Source organism: Anabrus simplex, chromosome 3, assembly GCF_040414725.1.
Source record: "Anabrus simplex isolate iqAnaSimp1 chromosome 3, ASM4041472v1, whole genome shotgun sequence".
NCBI classification, from domain to species: Eukaryota; Metazoa; Arthropoda; class Insecta; order Orthoptera; family Tettigoniidae; genus Anabrus; species Anabrus simplex.
The window spans coordinates 79,787,566-79,806,600 of NC_090267.1; the positions used below are offsets into that span (position 1 = coordinate 79,787,566).

The window sequence follows — 19,035 nt, forward strand, 5'->3', positions numbered from 1 at the left end:
ACTCGCAAACCCCCCTACCCAAGGCCGTATTCCTAGCCAGTCAAGCCCATTCTACCTAACTCGCAAACCCCGGACCCAAGGCCTCATTCCTAGCCAGTCAGTCACACTCAGCCATCCCTCTCACTCTTCCATCTTTGTCAATATGCTTATTGCTACCCATCCGGCAGAGCTGTTCACATGAACTGGGAGTGTTTCCCTGTCCAGGCAGTCAAGTGATCACTGTATTAGGTATCTCCATCTGTTGTATTCTTGACAAGTACCAGTATTCTGTCTTCACGTTCCATTGTTGTTTCTCAGTTGAGTTTTCTTATGTAGGTCGATCTTTAAGTTATGGAGAAACATGGGAGTTATATGGCTGGGTTTAAACTCAAAGTGATTAAATATGTTGAAGAAGAGCTGCCGGTCGTGAATTCAGTGTGACTGAGTTTAATGTTCGCTACTAGTGTAAACAGAAAGCTGCACTAGAAACCACTAACCGAACAGGTAAGACATTCAGAGGAACGAAAACTGGTAACTTCCGTGAGCTGGAAGAGTTGTTTCATTACGTTACAGAGTTGCGAAATGATGGCTTTAGTATCTCGCATGAGGGGTTGGATCCGTAGATTCATGACACAAAAGGGCTTCTGTCTGTGAAGGTGAATATCTCTGTCAGGGAATGTCAAACGATTTCAGTGACAAAATCATAGATTTTCATTGCTATGTGATAGCAAGTCAAAGAAATATTGTAAATTCCACCAATTTAATTCATAAAGAGTAAATTTTAAGTAAGAATTAAACTTATGAAGTAAGTTATAGGGACATGTTTTGCCATTTTTTTTAAGGGCATCTTCAGCCTTAATCTCAAACCTAAAAGATAATAAATCAGGAGCCTGATTGCTCTTAATTGTAATTTTTTAGATTATAAATGTGAGGAGGAGGATGTAGGTACATGCATCAAAAAATAAGCAAGAGGAATGACAGTAGTTAAAACATTCTTATGATAAAGCCTTACAAACAGTCCTAATTTAAATACTTTTGTGAATGTCCTTGTCTAAAAATGTGGTAACAAGTTGCATGTTAGTAGTTCTATAAGAACACAATTATTGCTGCGTTGAATTGAACCTTGTTAAAAGGTACCCTGTGTTGGTTGAGGGCATAAGAAATAAGCTTGGAGCTTAAGCAGCTTAATCTTTAAATAATGACGAAGAGAAGTTTTATTGATTACTCCAAGTGGAGTTTAAATAAATTTTGAAGTTGCTAAGTCAGCTGCATTCTTAAATTATGTTGTAGGAGCGAGGAAAAATGCAACTTTAAATTTTATTTTAAACCTCACTTGGAGTGATCAAAAATACTTTTCTTCGTCATTATTCTAAGGATTAAACTGTTTAAGCTCTAAATTTATTTCTTACGCCCTCAACCTTTACGCCTTTTAACAAAGTTCAATCCAATGTAGAATTAACTGTGTTCTTATAGAACTTTATAACTACGGCTACTTACTATCGAGCATTTTTCCTCGGTTGTCGGCGATGTTCGTTGTGATATGCATCTTTGGTCTCAACCAAAAGACAGCAGTAATAGGCTGCATTCACTGTCCTTCGTTCATGCAAGAAATTCACAAACAAAATGCCCGCATAGTCCCAAAAAACAGTTGCAAGCACCTTTTCAGCAGAAAGGCGTGTTTTGGCCTTGTGACTGTAGTGATGGGACATTCGATTCATTTTACTGAATCGATTCATTTGATTCCATTCACCTTACTGAAACGATACAGTGATCCGATTCACGGCACATTAGTCACCGCTCCTACTGCATCTGTGTAGTATGTGCAACAGCATTCAGTGCTCTCAGCTGCCATCTGGTCCTCATACTATGAACTCCTTTCTTAGAAAAAATGCTAGTCACTCTAATACATCAAAGGTTTCCGGCGATGCAGGGTGGGAAAAGTTAGGATTAGGGAGGTAGCAGCCACGGCCTGGATTAAGGTACAGTCCCAGCATTTCCTGGTGTGAAAATGGGGAAACTACGGAAAACCATCTTAACGGCTGCCGATGGTGGGATTCGAACCCACCATCCCCCGAATGCAAGCGCATAGGTACGCGATACTAACCGCATGACAACTCGCTCAGTCATTTTTGAAAATATGTATTTTTCTATCAGCTGAGGGTTTTTTAAATCGTCATATTTTGTATAGGTTACCCGAGATGTACAGTAGCCCGCTGGTTTTCTGATTGAACATACTGTTGGTTAAGTTACTGCGTCTGTCCACATATGATTGAAGTCTTGTGCTACGATGTGACATATGAACTGAGAGACTACTGAGCCGTTCTTCCCAATATAAAACAGGTACTTTTGGAGTGGTCATGAGCACGACTCATAGTCATAGGGCAGGCTAGAGTCGAGTTTGTCAAATGTCAACTAAGTTATAATACTAAGATTCATTAAACTAATAAATAGTATAACCTACTAGCCTACCTACTTACTAGCTACTTCAGAATTATGTTTTGACTGCCTTTTTAACACTGCAAATAAATCAATCTATTATTTAAACCTCCCTTTAAGAAGAGGACAGTGAATGCTAATGGGGTATTATTTTCAAAGGAGCTGAATTTGATAGTCCATTATAGCATACGATTCTTTCAGTGTACTATGGCTCACTGTATGTCTCGCTGCAGTGGAAGCTCGGCTCTCCGCCAGTGTCCAGTGAGCCGATAAGGAGCCGTGTGTATCTTGTGTCTCATTGAGCCGTGCTCGTTCACGATTCTTTCGATGTGCCATGATTCACTGTCTCGCTGCAGCGGAAGCTCGGCTCCCCATCAACGTCCAGTGAGTGCGCAACTCAGTATTGTCCGCTGGGAGTAAGCTGAATTGTGTGCCGTGAGCTTGCTGTTCCTGTGAATTGATTCACTCGGACACTTGAATGAATCGATACATTGCTTCGAATCGTGCATTCAGTAGCCAACGCTACTTGACTGGGTCAGCTGCACCTCGTTCCCACCACTCCACGCTTTGCTTGTTTTGACTCCGAGGTGTAATGATGAACCCAAATTTCAGCAGAAGTCACAAAGCGATGGAAAAATCATATCCTTTCTCCTTGTAGCGATTCAGATGCCTCTGACAAACATCCTGGTGGAATTTTGTTTGTTCCTAGGTGAGGAGACGAGGAACCCACTAGGCAGACGATTTCTGAAGGTCGGGTTCATCATTGATGGCTTGAACATTTCCAAAGCTTATTCCTAGGAGTGAAGCAATTTCAGAAATGTTTATGCACTGATCTTCTTCAATAAGATCATGTACAGCACAAATGTTGTCTGCAGTGATGCTTGTCTGCGGTCGTCTTTGGTGGGGCTCGTTATCCACTTCCCGTCCTGCCAAAAATTGTTTGTGTCATTCATACACCTGGTTCTTTGAAAGAGTTGTGTCCCCAAACTATGCATGGAGCCTTCTCAAAATTTCCAAAGATTTGGTGCCTTCTTTCTCTGCAAACTCAACAATGCGCTGCGCAACGGGCATACTCATGGCGTACTGAAGCAAGCGGTCGCTCTATGGTGTGTGATGCATCAAGACTCCCTACTCCTAACATCCCCACCAACGTCCTCTCAAAGCCCCACCCATTTCTGTTCGCTATCGGAGTCGCTAATTTTAAATTCCGGTTTATATTTGATGCATGTAGTAATAGCCTATATGAAGCATCAGAGTGGACCAGGACAAAGAGGACAAAATGAAGGTCAGTGATCCACTGCCTGACCCAGGAGCTCCCTGCACAAGGATGACTGAAGAAGAAGAAGAAGAAGAAGAAGAAGAAGACCAAGAAACTCTTAAGAGACGAGAAATTCTCTTAGTCAATAAATATATTTCAAAATCGAAGATCATGTACTGGTGATCGTAAAACTATAGGTCCCTAGGAGCAAGTGGTTATTGTTCCCACTTATTTCAGAACAGTATCAGTAAAGTTATGTCGACAGCAATATCAGCAGAAATTCACAGACCAGCTTCTGCCGAGCAAGTCTAGGCTTCTGGGTCTTGCTGAAGAAACTGTAAACCAAGGGGACTGTATCGGACAAACATGCGGGTGGCCATCCACAAATAATGTCTTTAGGAAATTTTCCAGAATGTGAAGGACTGCCTGATGGTTTCTCTCGTGAAGTCTATTGTTCAGAAAAACTTGTCAGTATTCCTTTGTGGTTCATTAATTAAAAGGGCCTGATCTAGTGGAAACAGAGGCGCGCGCACTCTCTCTCTCTCTCTCTCTCTCTCTCTCTCTCTCTCACACACACACTCATTCCCACCCAACAAACATACTGCAATATCTTTATTAGTATTGCTGTTATCAAGGACTAGCTCTTGTACCTCTCATTGACAGGACAATCACTGAGTATGTGCACAATCACATTTTCTCCAACCATTTATTGAGCATTTTAGACAGAATTGGGACTTCAAAATATCCCCGTTATTTCAAGATTTTATTTCTGTTGGTGCGTATGTTGGGTAGAGTACCTGTCTCCAAATCCAAAATAAAGATATGGATATGGGCACTGTGTAATACATTTTGACACTACCCTTCAAAACCCTAAAATTGAAACATGGTTTTCGCATTTCTTCCTGCCAACCTGAAGTTAGTAGTCTTATTCTAAGTGTTATTGCTAAACTAATTCAGTGATCAGTCTTTTTACAGGCATGTTCTGTTCTACTGCTTCTTTATACATTATATATATATATATATATATATATATATATTTTTTTTTTTTTTTGAGTTTATGAATGTTGAGTGATTTGTTTTAACTTAAAATAGAAAACATTTAATTATTAACAGTATGACATTTTTCATTCTTGAAAGAACTTCATCAGATCAATCAATCGCCACTGATCTGCGTTCAGGGCATTAACCTTGGTGGCAGATTCCGTATCAGTCATTTACCTAGTCTTTTCTTAAATAATATCAAAGAAGTTAAAAATTTATCGAATATCTCCCTAGGAAAATTATCCCAATTCCTAATTACTCCACGCTGTCCATTCCACAAAAGTGGATAGGCCTACTGCTTTGAACGATGTGTGTCATGCAGTTTCTAGTTGCCTCAAACCAACAAACATTGAAAAGCTTTACCACACTTGTGGCATACCTTCTGAAGGAAAGTAGCAGCTGAAACTGAGAAATTCAAACAAGACTACCTCCTCTGGTCTTCAAATGGCATAACAGCATCTCAGGTCACAGAAGAGTTTCATTAACACCAGAGAAGCTCCAGGGACACCAAATGTTCTTCAAAATCAATACCGACAGCAACAGTCCACACTGTCCAACTGGAATCAGCAAATAAAAGGAACTCCAGCACATACTCTACCATCTTGGCCTGTCTGTAAGACCCCAGGATAAGAACTAGAATGCCAGTGCCAGGAACCAAGGCCACACTCAGAAAATGGGGTTATACATAGCATACTGATTGTGACTGGTGCATCCCAAACTGCCCTGTGGAAACCCAGCTTGAAGACTGTATTACAGTCGGTGATAAAGCTGCTGTGGCTGCTTCATACTGGAGTGCTTTCAGCATTTGAGGATACTTGGATATTATTATCGCTCCTCTTCCTATAAACAAATATTAATCATCATCATCATTTCCCTTTATCCAGCTGTAGCCGGGTAGGGTCAAATATGGTTCCTCTCCACTTTCTTCGGTCTTTCCACCACTCCTCTTCCAACACTGTGTCCCAGTCCAGGTTTCTTTCTATAATGCTGCGTTGGATGGTATCCTTCCATCTCAATCATGGTCGTCCACTGCCTCTCCTTCCTTGAATTTGCATTTCCATCATCTTTTTTGTCATTCTTTCGTCGCTCGTTCGCTTTATGTGCCCAAACCATCTTAGTCGGCTCTTCTCTATTCTATCATTCATTTTTTCCACTCCAATTTCTTCCTGGATTTTCTCATTCCTTATTTTGTCTCTTCTACTCTTCTGTATCATACTCCTCAAGAATTTCATTTCGGCTGCCTGTATTCGACTCTCATCCTTCTTTGTCATTGTCCAAGTTTCTGCTCCGTAAGTTGTTATGGGTACGTAATACATCTTGTACATAGTATCCTTTGCTTCCATTGGCACATCTTTGTCCCATAACATATTTCTTACACTATGATAGAAACAACTTCCAGCTTGAATCCTTTTACTAATCTCAGCATCCAGTCGAGCATTCTCCATTAATTCACTCCCCAGGTATTTAAACTTTTCCACTACTTCCAAGGGCTTGTCTGCAAGTCTAATCTGACCTTTCCCTTCTTTCTCCCCTCTAGTCATAACAAGAGTTTTACTCTTTTCTACACTTATTTTCAATCCACATTCTTCAATCTTCCCATTCACCACATTCAACTGTTCTTGAACCTTCCTGTCGTCTTCTCCCCAAATGAAAATATCATCTGCAAATAACATCATGTTCATTTCTGTTCCTCCATATGCTGCTTTTGCCGTTCTCATGTCATCCATTACTATTGTAAACAGGATTGGTGATAGAACACTTCCCTGTCTCAGCCCGCTAGTGATTTTGAACCAACTTGTCCTGCCAACTTGTGTTTGCACGCAACTACAACATTCCTTATACAATGCCATGATCATTTTTATTAATCCCTGTCCAATTCCTTTTTGCACCAGACTGTCCCAAACTTTCGTCCTAGGGACACTGTCATATGCCTTTTCAATATCAATGAATGCTATCACCATATCATTCCCGTACTCCCAATGCTTTTCCATTAGTTGTCTCATAATGAAAATGGGCTCTATTGTTGACCTTCCACTTCTGAAACCAAACTGATTTTCCTGTATCTGCTTCTCAACCCTCAACCTTATTCTACTTTCCAGTATCCTTTCCGTTATCTTAGCAACATGGGATATTAGAGTAATTCCCCTGTAGTTCTTCAAAACTTTCTTATCACCTTTCTTGAAAATTGGGATGATTATTCCTTTTTGCCAATCCTCAGGGACCTCCTTATTCTCCCAGACATTCCTGAGAACCCGATATGTCCACTGCAGGCCTACAGCTCCAGCTGCCTTTATCATCTCCACTGAAATTTCATCTATTCCAGCAGTTTTTCCATTCTTCATCTTTCTTACTGCCATTTCAATTTCATTCATTGTAATTTCTTTATCCATTTCTTCGTCAACTAATTGCCTTTCCTGGTCGTCCATTGAATGACTGTCATCCGTTCTTATGTTCAGCAGCTTCTGAAAATATTCTCTCCATCTATTTCTTATTTCTTCTGGCTTTGTTAAAATTATGCCACCTTCATCCTTCACAAATCTGGTGTTTACTTGATCTCTCTTTTTGTTTCTTAAGATACCATACAGTAATTTCTTGCTGCCCTGTGTATCATCTCTCAATGTCTGTGTGAATAAGGCCCAGCTTTTCCTCTTTTCTTCCTCCACTACTTTCTTGGCCAAATTCTTTGCCTCCACATATTTTCTTCTACTTTCTTCAGTCTTAGATGTTTTCCATGCTTTCCATGCCATTTTCTTTTCCTTCACTTTAATCTTTACCCTATCATTCCACCAGTGTGTTTCTTTGTCTTTCACATTTCCTGATGTTCTACCACACACCTTTTCTGCACATCCAACCAGTGCTTCCTTAAATCTTTTCCATTCCTCTTCAACATTCCCCACCTCTGTCCTGGGTACCAAGGGTATTATTTCCCTTTGAAATTCTTCTTGTATGCTTTTCTCCTTCAACTTCCATACTTTAATTCTTTTGTCTCTTCTTAATTGGGGTTTTTCAATCTTTCCAACTTTCAATTTTCCTATCACAACTCTATGATCTCCACCAAAGGCTTCTTCAGGCATGGCTGTTACATCTACAAGGTTCTTCCGGTGTTCTTTCTCTATGATTATATAATCAATCATGGTCTTTGTCCGTCTGTCTCCCCAGCCATACCTTGTAATCTTCTGACTGTTCTTCTTCCTAAACCAGGTGATTCCAACAATCATTTGATTCCTCATGCAAAAATCCACCAACAACTCACCTTCTGGATTTACATTTCCATATCCAAAGGGCCCTACAACATCTTCCTTTCCTTGTCTTTCCATTCCAACTTGTGCATTTAGATCTCCCATCAATAGCACTTCCTTATCTTCTATCTGTCTCTCCACTTCCTCTAAGAAGTCCTCTAGATGTTCATCTATGCAACCAGTTTGTGGGGCATACAACTGAAATAGATCTTTCACGCCATTTTCAAACTGGAGTCTCATCATCATCCTATTGCTGACGTACTTTGTATATTCCAGATATTCTTGGATTTCTCTTCTAAGTATGATGGCCACTCCATTTTTTGCTTCAGGTCCTCCGCTGTAATACAGCCTGTATCCTTCTCTCAGAGGGATCTCCCCTGTACCCCTCTTCTTGGTCTCGCACAGTCCAAGTATGGCTATATCTTTTTCTATCATGAAGTCAACCAGTTCTTCTGTCTTTCCCGTCAGTGTCAGTACATTAACTGTTGCAATTTTGATGTAGTTTGGTGCTGGTTGCCCATTTTTCACAGTTCCCCCAGCACCTGAAGAGCTGCGCGTCGCTTTTAGCAGGGGACGCCCTAACCTTTTCCGAGGCACCATATTTGCTTTGTCCATATAGGCTATTGTTACGATGGGCTCGCCACACCCAAAGGCATTTTATACCTACTGCCAGGTTCAAAATTAGGCCGCCCCTAACATGGAGACAGACGCCTTTCGTAGCCGCTCCTCTGGAGTACAGACGCTACGGGTATGCCCCTTCTGCCATCCCCGCCGTACCGAAGTCCACCTTCTCCGCCGTAGATGCCGTTGAGGTCTTCACTCGTAACCCTGAGGTGGGACCCATACCAGATGTTACACACCGGGTCAGTGTGCTCTGGGACTCACATAGGCAGGGGCGCCACTCCCTGGGTAGGGCTGCCTCCGAAGAGGGTCCCTACCTGCTACCTGCAACAAATATTAATATTTTTAAAAAATATTCATTTCTACACCATGTAAAAGGAACATAAAATTCAATTAGACACAACATTCATCTATTCCACATATATCAGCACAGATCTTAAAAGTTTACACATAAAAAATATTAGCATATTTTGTTTTCTTTGTGTTTGGACATTTCTCACTACCCTCCTTCCCTTTCGCATGGATTTGCGAAATTCTCGTATAAAATCCAAGTATCAGATTAATATTTAAATAATACAGATGTACAAAGCCTTTGTAATATTGCTGGGATGATTTCCATTTCAACTCTCCATGTGAATTAGCAGGTCTTGGACTTCAAATTTCACACGACTGCTACTGGTATTTCCCTTACTTTTTACTGTATCAGAAAATGGTATAGAACAATAAAATATGTAAATAAGATTCTAAGTAGATTTTATCATTAGCAATTTTCCTGTAAAACCAACCATAAGAGGGAGACATTGAGTATTAGCTTTTTGGCTCTCTAAAGCCCCTAGCCAGCTGAAGTTTTTTTTTTGAACAGTACATAGCTAAGAACCTTCTCGCTCTTATCCTAAACTAAAATTAAGTTTCATGGAAATCCACTCATCCATTATTTGTCCTGTCTAGTATACAAACCAGGTATCAGGTTAATGTACTGTGCCCTTTTCAAGGCATGTGTGGCAGTGCTCCTCTTGAAGACTGTTGCCTCGGCAGCTGCTGAAAAATAAAAATACTCACCGCTCACGTAGGCTCTTACCTCGGGTGTGGTGCGTCCGCTGGATTTCCTCGTGGTTGAAGGGCCAAAAATAATAGGATGAGGAATGAAATAACTACGGGTCAAACTATCTACAAATGTTACCCAAGACTGATTCAAATTAAATGAATAGAATTTATTAACAAAAATTGCAATAGCAGGATTAAGTGAAAATAAATAATAAAAGATCAGATTTAAAGGTGATTAGCTAAAAAAAAAAACTCAGAAGTTGTGCTTAAAATAGGCAACTGATCCGATGGATTAGTTCCAAATTAAACAATAAACACTGTGTGTATACTCGTCGATAGACGCTAATGCAAAAACCTGTAACAATCAAAGCTAGACTCAACACTCGTAAACTAAGTCTCAAATTTGTAAATATCGATGCTTGCAAATCAGTCAAAATTAAATGATTAACTAATTAAACTAATTAGAATCTGAGACAACTCGCATATTTACTTATCTACATGCCGGGCTGAGTGGCTCAGACGGTTGAGGCGCTGGCCTTCTGACCCCAACTTGGCAGGTTCGATCCTGGCTCAGTCCGGTGATATTTGAAGGTGCTCAAATATGTCAGCCTCGTGTCGGTAGATTTACTGGCACATAAAAGAACTCCTGCAGGACAAAAGTCCGGCACCTCGGCGTCTCCGAAGACCGTAAAAGTAGTTAGTGGGACGTAAAGCAAGTAGCATTATTATTTATTATTACTTATTTACATACTCTTGAATCAATGGCCTTTATAAGCTACTTAAAAATGTTCAAAATACAGTAAGTTTTAAAGAGAACCATGAACACTTCATGTTAGATATTAATTTTCTTATAATCGTATCATCTTTGACGCATAATTACCTCCAAGAGGCTGAAAGAAACCCCAAAAGGTTGTGTTTACGTTTAAATTAAAATAAATGATAGAAATTTATTCAACCATGATACAACCTAAATTTAATTACTGTGATGGCCACTGGAGAAAGAATTACAACCTGGACAAATCAAATGTGACACATCGCATTGTTACTGGTGGCAGATTCCACCTTGTTAGATCAACTTGCAGCATTAATTTACATTACAGACAATCAAAGGTCAGTTCATTTGCAGGATTCAACGTTAATTTACATAAATGTGTAGTGGTGATTACTTTATTTGCGGTGCCTTTTTCGAAGCGCAAAGAACTTGCTGTAATTTATTGACCGTGAATAACAGGCGGTCCTACTAATCCTACCATTTGAAATTTATATTTACAAATATACACGACACTGTTCACATAGTGCACATAAAAAAGAAAAAGTCAAACATACAAATAAATCTAAGCTACGCCTACAATGAATTCAATGAAATAATATGATATCTGCATACCTTCAATGCAAACTGGGATTAAATCACGGGTAATCCAAAAATGAGTCCCAGTTATTTAATAAACAAAATCCTCACCTTACAAAGAAAATTTAAGTACATGGTAATTAAATTCATACAGTTGTATACTATTATTACAAGCTTTTAGAGACGTTGTGGTGCTATTGGTGGCATTCAAATGAAATAATACATTTATCTATAACTGATAACCTAAAATTTTAAACTAGAAAATAAAATAATTCCACAATAATCACAACATAAGTCCGAATCCCATTGCCCGCTCCGCTCAAGCTTCATGTTTCAACTCAGCCCCTTTTATTGGCATATCTCTGAGTATCTCATCATCCCCGCTATCATTTGCATATACAACATTTTCCTTCCATTCTTATCATATAGCCAACGGCCGTAGCCGTGTTGAAACACCGGATCCCGTGAGATCTCCGAAGTTGAGCAACATTGGGCGTGGTCAGGAGTTGGATTGGTTGCCACGCGCTTTTGGTGGGGGGTAAGGGAATGGAGGAGCGGAAAGGAACTGGCCACCCTACCCCACGTAAACTCCGGCTCAGGAACACCTCTGCGGAGGTTCGGACCTGCCTTCCGGCAGAATAACCCTTACCTATTATCATATATGTTTCACCGTAGATTTGAGCTCACATTTCTTGAGCTAATATCATCATCATCATCATCATCATCATTTCCCATTATTCTCTCATAATAGCAACGCAGCATTGCTCTATTACACATGAGCTAAATAACCTCACAAATTCATTTTGTTGTTCTCATAAGCATAATAAGACATTCATTTGATATACGCGACATGGTCTTCAAGACTATTCTTTTATCTCATAATTGTTACATTCAGGGATGTTACTTCATACTTGTAGACATATCTCCATATTTCATTTATATTTCATAAATCGCAGTACATTTCAACATGTCGAACCGGAGCCGATCAGCAATGCTTCCTTACTTAACCCTGTAATATCATCCACTCTTTGAAACTTGATTGCCTGCCAATGACCTTGCAATCCAATTTCACTATGCACCAAAAATCGCAAATTCTAATTGTTCATCTTCAAAACAAAATCCACAGAATTATCGTATGATTATTATTACCGTTATACCTTAATATTCTTATTATTCATTCCAACACTAGATAAATTATTACTTGATGAATTATACTACCTCAGCTGATTTTAAACGACTTAACAATTGTTGTTGTTGTTGTTGTTGTTATTATTATTGCCTCCTGTGTGCCGGCAATAATTCTGGACTTTAACTGTTTTGCTGCGGAAGTCTACTTTTGTCGACTTACTTCCCTATAGCATTTGCTGCGGAAATCGACTTTTGTCGACTTGGTACTTTCCTGCTATAGTTTCCACGCGCTTCTTTAATAAAGGCGCATAAATAATACAAACATGTATAGTCATGTATTGACTATGTACTAAGCATTGTTTGAAAACGTTGCCGCGAATACTGGACCTATGTTTAATTGTTATTTTTCACCCGCCCGCCCACCAACATTCCTGTCAGCTGTCTGGCCGATAGCAGGCTTCACTCAGCAGCTATGAGCGAGCGGAAAAACATTAGTAATGACAGTGACGAAATCTTCAATCTTTTAGTGGCCGATTCTGATTCAGTCTGTTCAGTAAATTTGGACAATTGAACAAGTGATGATGTGCATAATGATTGTTCGGAAGAAAGTGCCAACGAGGAAGATCTTCATTTTGTTTCGGACTAGCAGGATATTAATGATGGCAATGAAACTTCACTAATGAATGGAAGAATATTGTACAATAAGCTTCAAAAAAAGGGCAAGTAGTGCTCCTGACTTCAGAAGTTCTGTCATAATCGGACTTCTACGAGAGTATCAGTGCAGTCCGCCAGCGAAACGAGGAAGACCTTCGGATTACATACCTCAAGTGCGCCCCCCTTTTTTTTTTTTAACCTAAGAATTTCATTTTTGTCCGTATTGAACTGAGAATGGAAGACAGGAAAACTTAAAGGGTCCACCTTTTCAATACAAAAAATGTTATAGTTTATTTATAACATGTATTTGCACTTGGAACTAGTTTCGATGCTGTTTGGCGTCATCATCAGCCAAAATGTGGGAAATAGGCCAGCATGTAGGCATTTATATTACACAAGGCGTTACATTAAACAATACACATCTTACAAGGAGATAAAAACAGGGACGAATATAGAAACAAATGAATCGTTGAGAAAACAAAAGTTATACATATTAAAAATAACCTTAACCACACATCTTGCAGTGCGAAAATAATCTTCTTGAATGATTCCTGAATATAAAACACACGCGCACACATTTCTGAAGAGCCAGCAGGCAGGACAAAGTAAAGTGAAACCTTAAGAGTTCTTCTGAGAAGAGTTCATCATTTTTTCGATGTTCCGACTAACTAGTGAAGTCTCCCTTGAGTTCCTGATAAACATACACAACAGGAAATTCTCCTTCACTCTCAACAATAGCTATAAAGACCAACGGTAAATTTCATTTTAAATATTGTGCAGAGACATGAAAGCATGAACTTGAACATGATATAACTCCTTCATTTAACCCAATTTTTTACACAAGGTGTTACATTAAATAATACACATCTTACGAGGAGATAAAAACAGGGACGAATGTAGAAACACATGCATCGTTGAGAAAGCAAAAGTTATACATATTAAAAATAAGCTTAACCACACAACTTGCAGTGTGAAAATATTTGCCTTGAATGATTCCTGAATACAAAACGCACGCGCACACACTTCTAAAGAGCCAGCAGGCAGGAAAAAGTAAGGTGAAACCTTAAGAGTTCTTCTGAGAAGAGTTCATCATTCTTTCTATGTTCCGACTAACTAATGAAGTCTCCCTTGAGTTCCTGATAAACATACACAACAGGAAATTAAACAATACACATCTTACAAGGAGATAAAAACAGGGAAAGTTATACATATTAAAATAACCTTAACCACACATCTTGTAGTGCGAAAATATTCGTCTTGAATGATTCCTGAATACAAAACACACGCACAAACATTTCTGTAGAGCCAGCAGGCAGGAAAAAGTAAAGTGAAACCTTACGAGTTCTTCTGAGAAGAGTTCATTATTTTTTTTTTTTTTTTTTTTTTTATGTTCCGACTAACTAATGAAGTCTCCCTTGAGTTCCTGACGGAGACGCACTTTCTTGGGGAGCAGCAGGACAAGAGTCACAAGTGTTTGTTCCATATTACCAGCAAAATGTTCAGAGAAAGGAAGGGACTGTGCAAGAGTAAATAGACAGTATTTTTTGTAAGAATTACCCAGGGCAGCCTGCAATGTGTCCGGTTCCATGTTCGGAGATGTATCACAGTAATGTGTGTTTCTAGGTCAAATGTCACTGCTAATTTGCCAAAGTTGAGTTAAAAATTGTGCAATGGTGTTGAATGTCACTAACCTTTAACAAAAATTAAATTTCAGTTCATTTGGAAAATACAAAAAAAAATACATTTTTCTATAAGTCTTCTGTTTAAAAATAGCAGAGCGAAAGAGTTAATTAATCCTGAGGTCAAGTAATTATCTGATTAATCACAATCATGAAGACTTATATCATCTAACGACTCAAAATTGATTTTATTTCATTATTATGATTATTATTATTATTATTATTATTATTATAGTACTCCATCAAACATAAGGCAGTTATTATTACATACCGAAAAGATGCGTTAGACATCCAAAATTTATAAACACGCAATGAAAATTTTACATTACCGCACGCACAACCTGTTGTTATACGGTTGGTTAGTCGAGCTTGGAACATTCACATTCCAATCGTTGAATCTCATTGTTCCAACCTTGATCATAGGTTAATGATTATAAAACTGATTTCAACATGATTCTAATCAATATCAGATACGCAAATTTACATATTAAAAAAACTATAGAATCTAAACCTAATCGGACTACGCATTATTCACATCATTTTAATTACAATAGGTATAAATACAACATGCTCTTTACCTTGTGCTGATCGTGGGCTGCATTCTCTCAATCCCCGCTGAATCTGGTAGAGTGAATGTGTGTATGAATGTACGTTTACTGTGCTTATGGTATTTTGTGTCATTCAACTTTTAATTTGTAACGATAGTTTTAAGACATGACTAAGAATATTTATAGAGTTTGTTATTCTGTTTCATAGTTTGTATTGGTAGTTTTAAGATAAGATTATGAATATTGCTCTCAGATGTACAATGTTGATGAAGTGTTAAGTGTAAGAGAGGATCATGAGTCCTAACTTCACCACTACAAATGAAGGCAAATATTATTATAATAATAATAATAATAATAATAATAATAATAATAATAATAAATTTATTCAATTAGTTTTTAAGTCCATGTTACATCCAATGATTCTACGCATTTGTATACACACTTCTTGCACACCATTTACGGTACCAGGACTGCCTCCATCTGGTCCATCATTGTTTGCAAGTCTTCCGTCCACAACTCTTTATCCAAGTTGCCTCGTCTGAAGTCGATTAGCACACTCTCACATGTTCTTTTTTAGTACAATGGTCTGTAGGTAGGCCTGGAGCTGTTTGCTCACTTCCACTTTGTCCATGTGCTTCTTGAACAAGTTTTTAACTAGCCCGTCCCACGTTATTACCACAGGGACCATCGTCACCTTGGCCCCATTGTACATAAGTGAGAGTTCGTTGGCTAGCATCTCGTACTTTCTTCCTTTAGTGGTTTCAGTCTGTTTTAGGATATTTATAATAATAATAATAATAATAATAATAACCGCACAAACAATTCCTTAAAATTTAGTCTAAGACTAGACCACAGAATTTTTCCTTTAATTATCTTCTCCCGATCACAAACAACTAAATAATATTCCCGCTACAGCACGGCGGTTAAATTTTGCAATTTTCTGATTGGCCAAAAACTGCCTATAGCTGTACTGACCTACTTGAAGAAGGACCTAACCACTTTCATAGAGGGGTATCAGGTATAACTCTGTCTCATGGGCTGTCTCCGTCTCTCATTAAGGTGTGGCAAATTCCAACGTCCCCTTTCTCATGGGAAAGTTCGGCTGAGAGTCTCACATTGTCGGCTCGTAAACTTTATTGGTGAAGGCTATTAGCCTGGGTCTTCCTGGGACGTACTTATAAGCAAGTTGAGGGGATATATCTTCTCTCTGTGAGGTCTCTTTGTTGCAAACTTGAGAAATATCTGCACTGATTTTACCATCTGCAGAGTTCACATGTAGAAATTGATAATTTAATTAATTTATACATCCGGCTATTCGTCTTATGGGTGCAGTATATAAACCAAGTATCAGGTTAGTATTTAAAAAAAAATACAGACAGAAAGACAATTGTGTATACATATATAGAAATGTCAGGTTTGTTAGCAAATAAGACATTCTCTTCATACAGTCCACCTCAGTTGTGGAATTAACCCTTCAGCACTGAGGCATTCACAGTGGGCTAGGAGGCCACTACTTGCCATAAGTTAGCATAGAATGTGTATTATTGGAATTGCTCTAACTCTGTGGTTTTGGCACACATGCATAAAAAATGTTGGTAATATGCCACTACTACTACTACGACTACTCTAAATCATAAAATACCTCCCTCTGAACCACTTGCGTAAACGTACCTTCCTGCTGGTATGCATAGGTGTCTGACACGCAAGTACGTGGCTCAGCATCGCTCAACTCGTTATCACTTGCAAGTTGGCATTCATTTCTACCACAGCAACATAATTTATCAATGAACTATCATCAGAATTAAGATCACCATCATCCAAGCCATCATAACTGTTCTTTGAAAACAAAGAAATACTGTCATTAGAGAACTGCATTGTAACAGCACTAAAAATTCATGAATTTCAAGTTGTTCATAGGAAAAGAAACAATCGATACAGTGCATGTATCCATGAAAAGGAAGAGGAAACATACCCTATTCCTGTGTAAAAGCAAGTTTGACTTTGTTCACAATCCCTGAACAGATGGTAGCATAATATACAGAGGCTGGAAGTTGGAGTATAAGCACAACGCTCCTCACCTTCCAACATGTGGGGCATACTGTGCATGGTAATGCACTCCACACTGCCGGGTTAAAGAATTCCTGTAAAACAAAATGCTAACTCCCCAGCGTATCTTAAAAGTCCACATCAGTTAATGAAATATGAAACAAATAACATTATTATAAAGTATCTTGGGATAATTCTTTCCTGTACGTAGGGGTATTGCAAAGATTTCAACTTTTTTTTAAAAATTGATAGAAATTTTGTTTTCTACATAGCCACCATTCACATTTACACGTTTTCCAGCATTTCATGACTCTCCGAACACCATTGTTATAGAAGTCTGCAGATTTTACCTAACCACTCTTACACCTCAAGAATGACACATCATCAAATCGGCGACCTCATAATGGATTTTGCTTTTCTGGGAACAAGAAAAATGCGACGTAAAGCCCCTAGCAAAAAAAAAAAAAAGAAAAAGTCACTTGGTGTGAGATTGGGAGAATAAGGCAGATGCTGCAGATCTCAAACAATATGCCCTTGTTTTCTCAACTGCAATTTGAGTTAGGGAGCTGGTTCATTGTCAGCTAGAAGACAAATGCCTGTGGAGAGCATACTACGGCATGTTTTTTCAGAGCATCTTTCAGCTTATGCAGAAGATTGCTGTTGTGTGTGCCAGTGATGATTTGTCTATTTGCAAGGTAATGTGTGAGGATGTCTCCACGATAGTCCCAACAATCTGACAGCACGACCTTCCCAGCTGACTTTTTCATCTTTGCCTTTTTTGTGGGGAAGGAGAGTCAGCATACTTCCACTGTATGTTCATAGCTTTGGTCTCTGGATCATGCTGCTAGGTCCAACGTCCATCCATGGTTACCAGATAACCAAAAAATCCTCTTCATCCTGTTCTAACAGTGTCAACATCTGTCTTGAAAGGTCACTCTGTGTTTGTTTCTGGAAAGGGGCAGTAAACATGGAATCCAGCATTCAGACACCTTAGACATGTGTAGTTCATCATGAATAGTTTCTTTGCACACCACCATAACTGAGATCAGTGTATTTCATGATCCTTTGGATGGTTGTTCGTGTGTCTTCCAGGATAAAACACTCCACTTTCTTTACTGTGGCTGCATTGTCTATTACTGACTGTCTTCCATATCGTGGGTCATCTGTGAGGGACATGTGACCACTTTGGAAATTCCTTTTCTGCCTCACAATAGTGTCATAAGATGGGCAATCATTTCCATAAACTGCCAGCATCTCCTCATGAATTTTCCAGGAACTATTACCTTCTAAGTACAGGAACATTTTCGTGTTGTAAGCCTCAATCTTCTCCATCTTACACTTGTCACTTCTGGCACAATCTGTAAAAAAATAAAACATCACACTGACCTGATTTTCTCAATACCATGTACTTAGGGACCAGTGATGATGCTTACAAAATTTCATCAATATAGCATAACTTCCGGGTGATAAGACTTTGATACCTCCTCGCAATTCGGTTTTAGGAAAGGTTATTCCACTGAAGCTCAACTTGTAGGATTCCAGCAAGATATAGCAGATATCTTGGATTCTGGAGGTCAGATGGACTGTATCGCGATTGACATGTCTAAAGCATTTGATAGGGTGGATCATGGGAGACTACTGGCAAAAATGAGTGCAATTGGATTAGACAAAAGAGTGACTGAATGGGTTGCTATATTTCTAGAAAATAGATCTCGGAGAGTTAGAGTAGGTGAAGCTTTGTCTTACCCTGTAATAGTTGAGAGAGGAGTTCCTCAGGGCAGTGTTATCGGACCTTTATGTTTTCTTATATGTATAAATGATATGAGTAAAGGAGTGGAATCGGAGGTAAGGCTTTTTGCGGATGATGTTATTCTCTATAGAGTGATAAATAAGTTACAAGATTGTGAGCAACTGCAACGTGACCTTGAAAATGTTGTGAGATGGACAGCAGGCAATGGTATCTTGATAAACGGGGCTAAAAGTCAGGTTGTGAGTTTCACAAATAGGAAAAGTC

General features: G+C 38.9%; 1 protein-coding gene across 2 annotated transcripts in view; it reads left to right on the forward strand.

Annotated features, from left to right (window-relative positions):
• ArfGAP3 (ADP-ribosylation factor GTPase activating protein 3) overlaps positions 1-19,035 on the forward strand; it is a 191,506-nt gene that overhangs the window by 82,051 nt on the left and 90,420 nt on the right. The window lies entirely within an intron of this gene.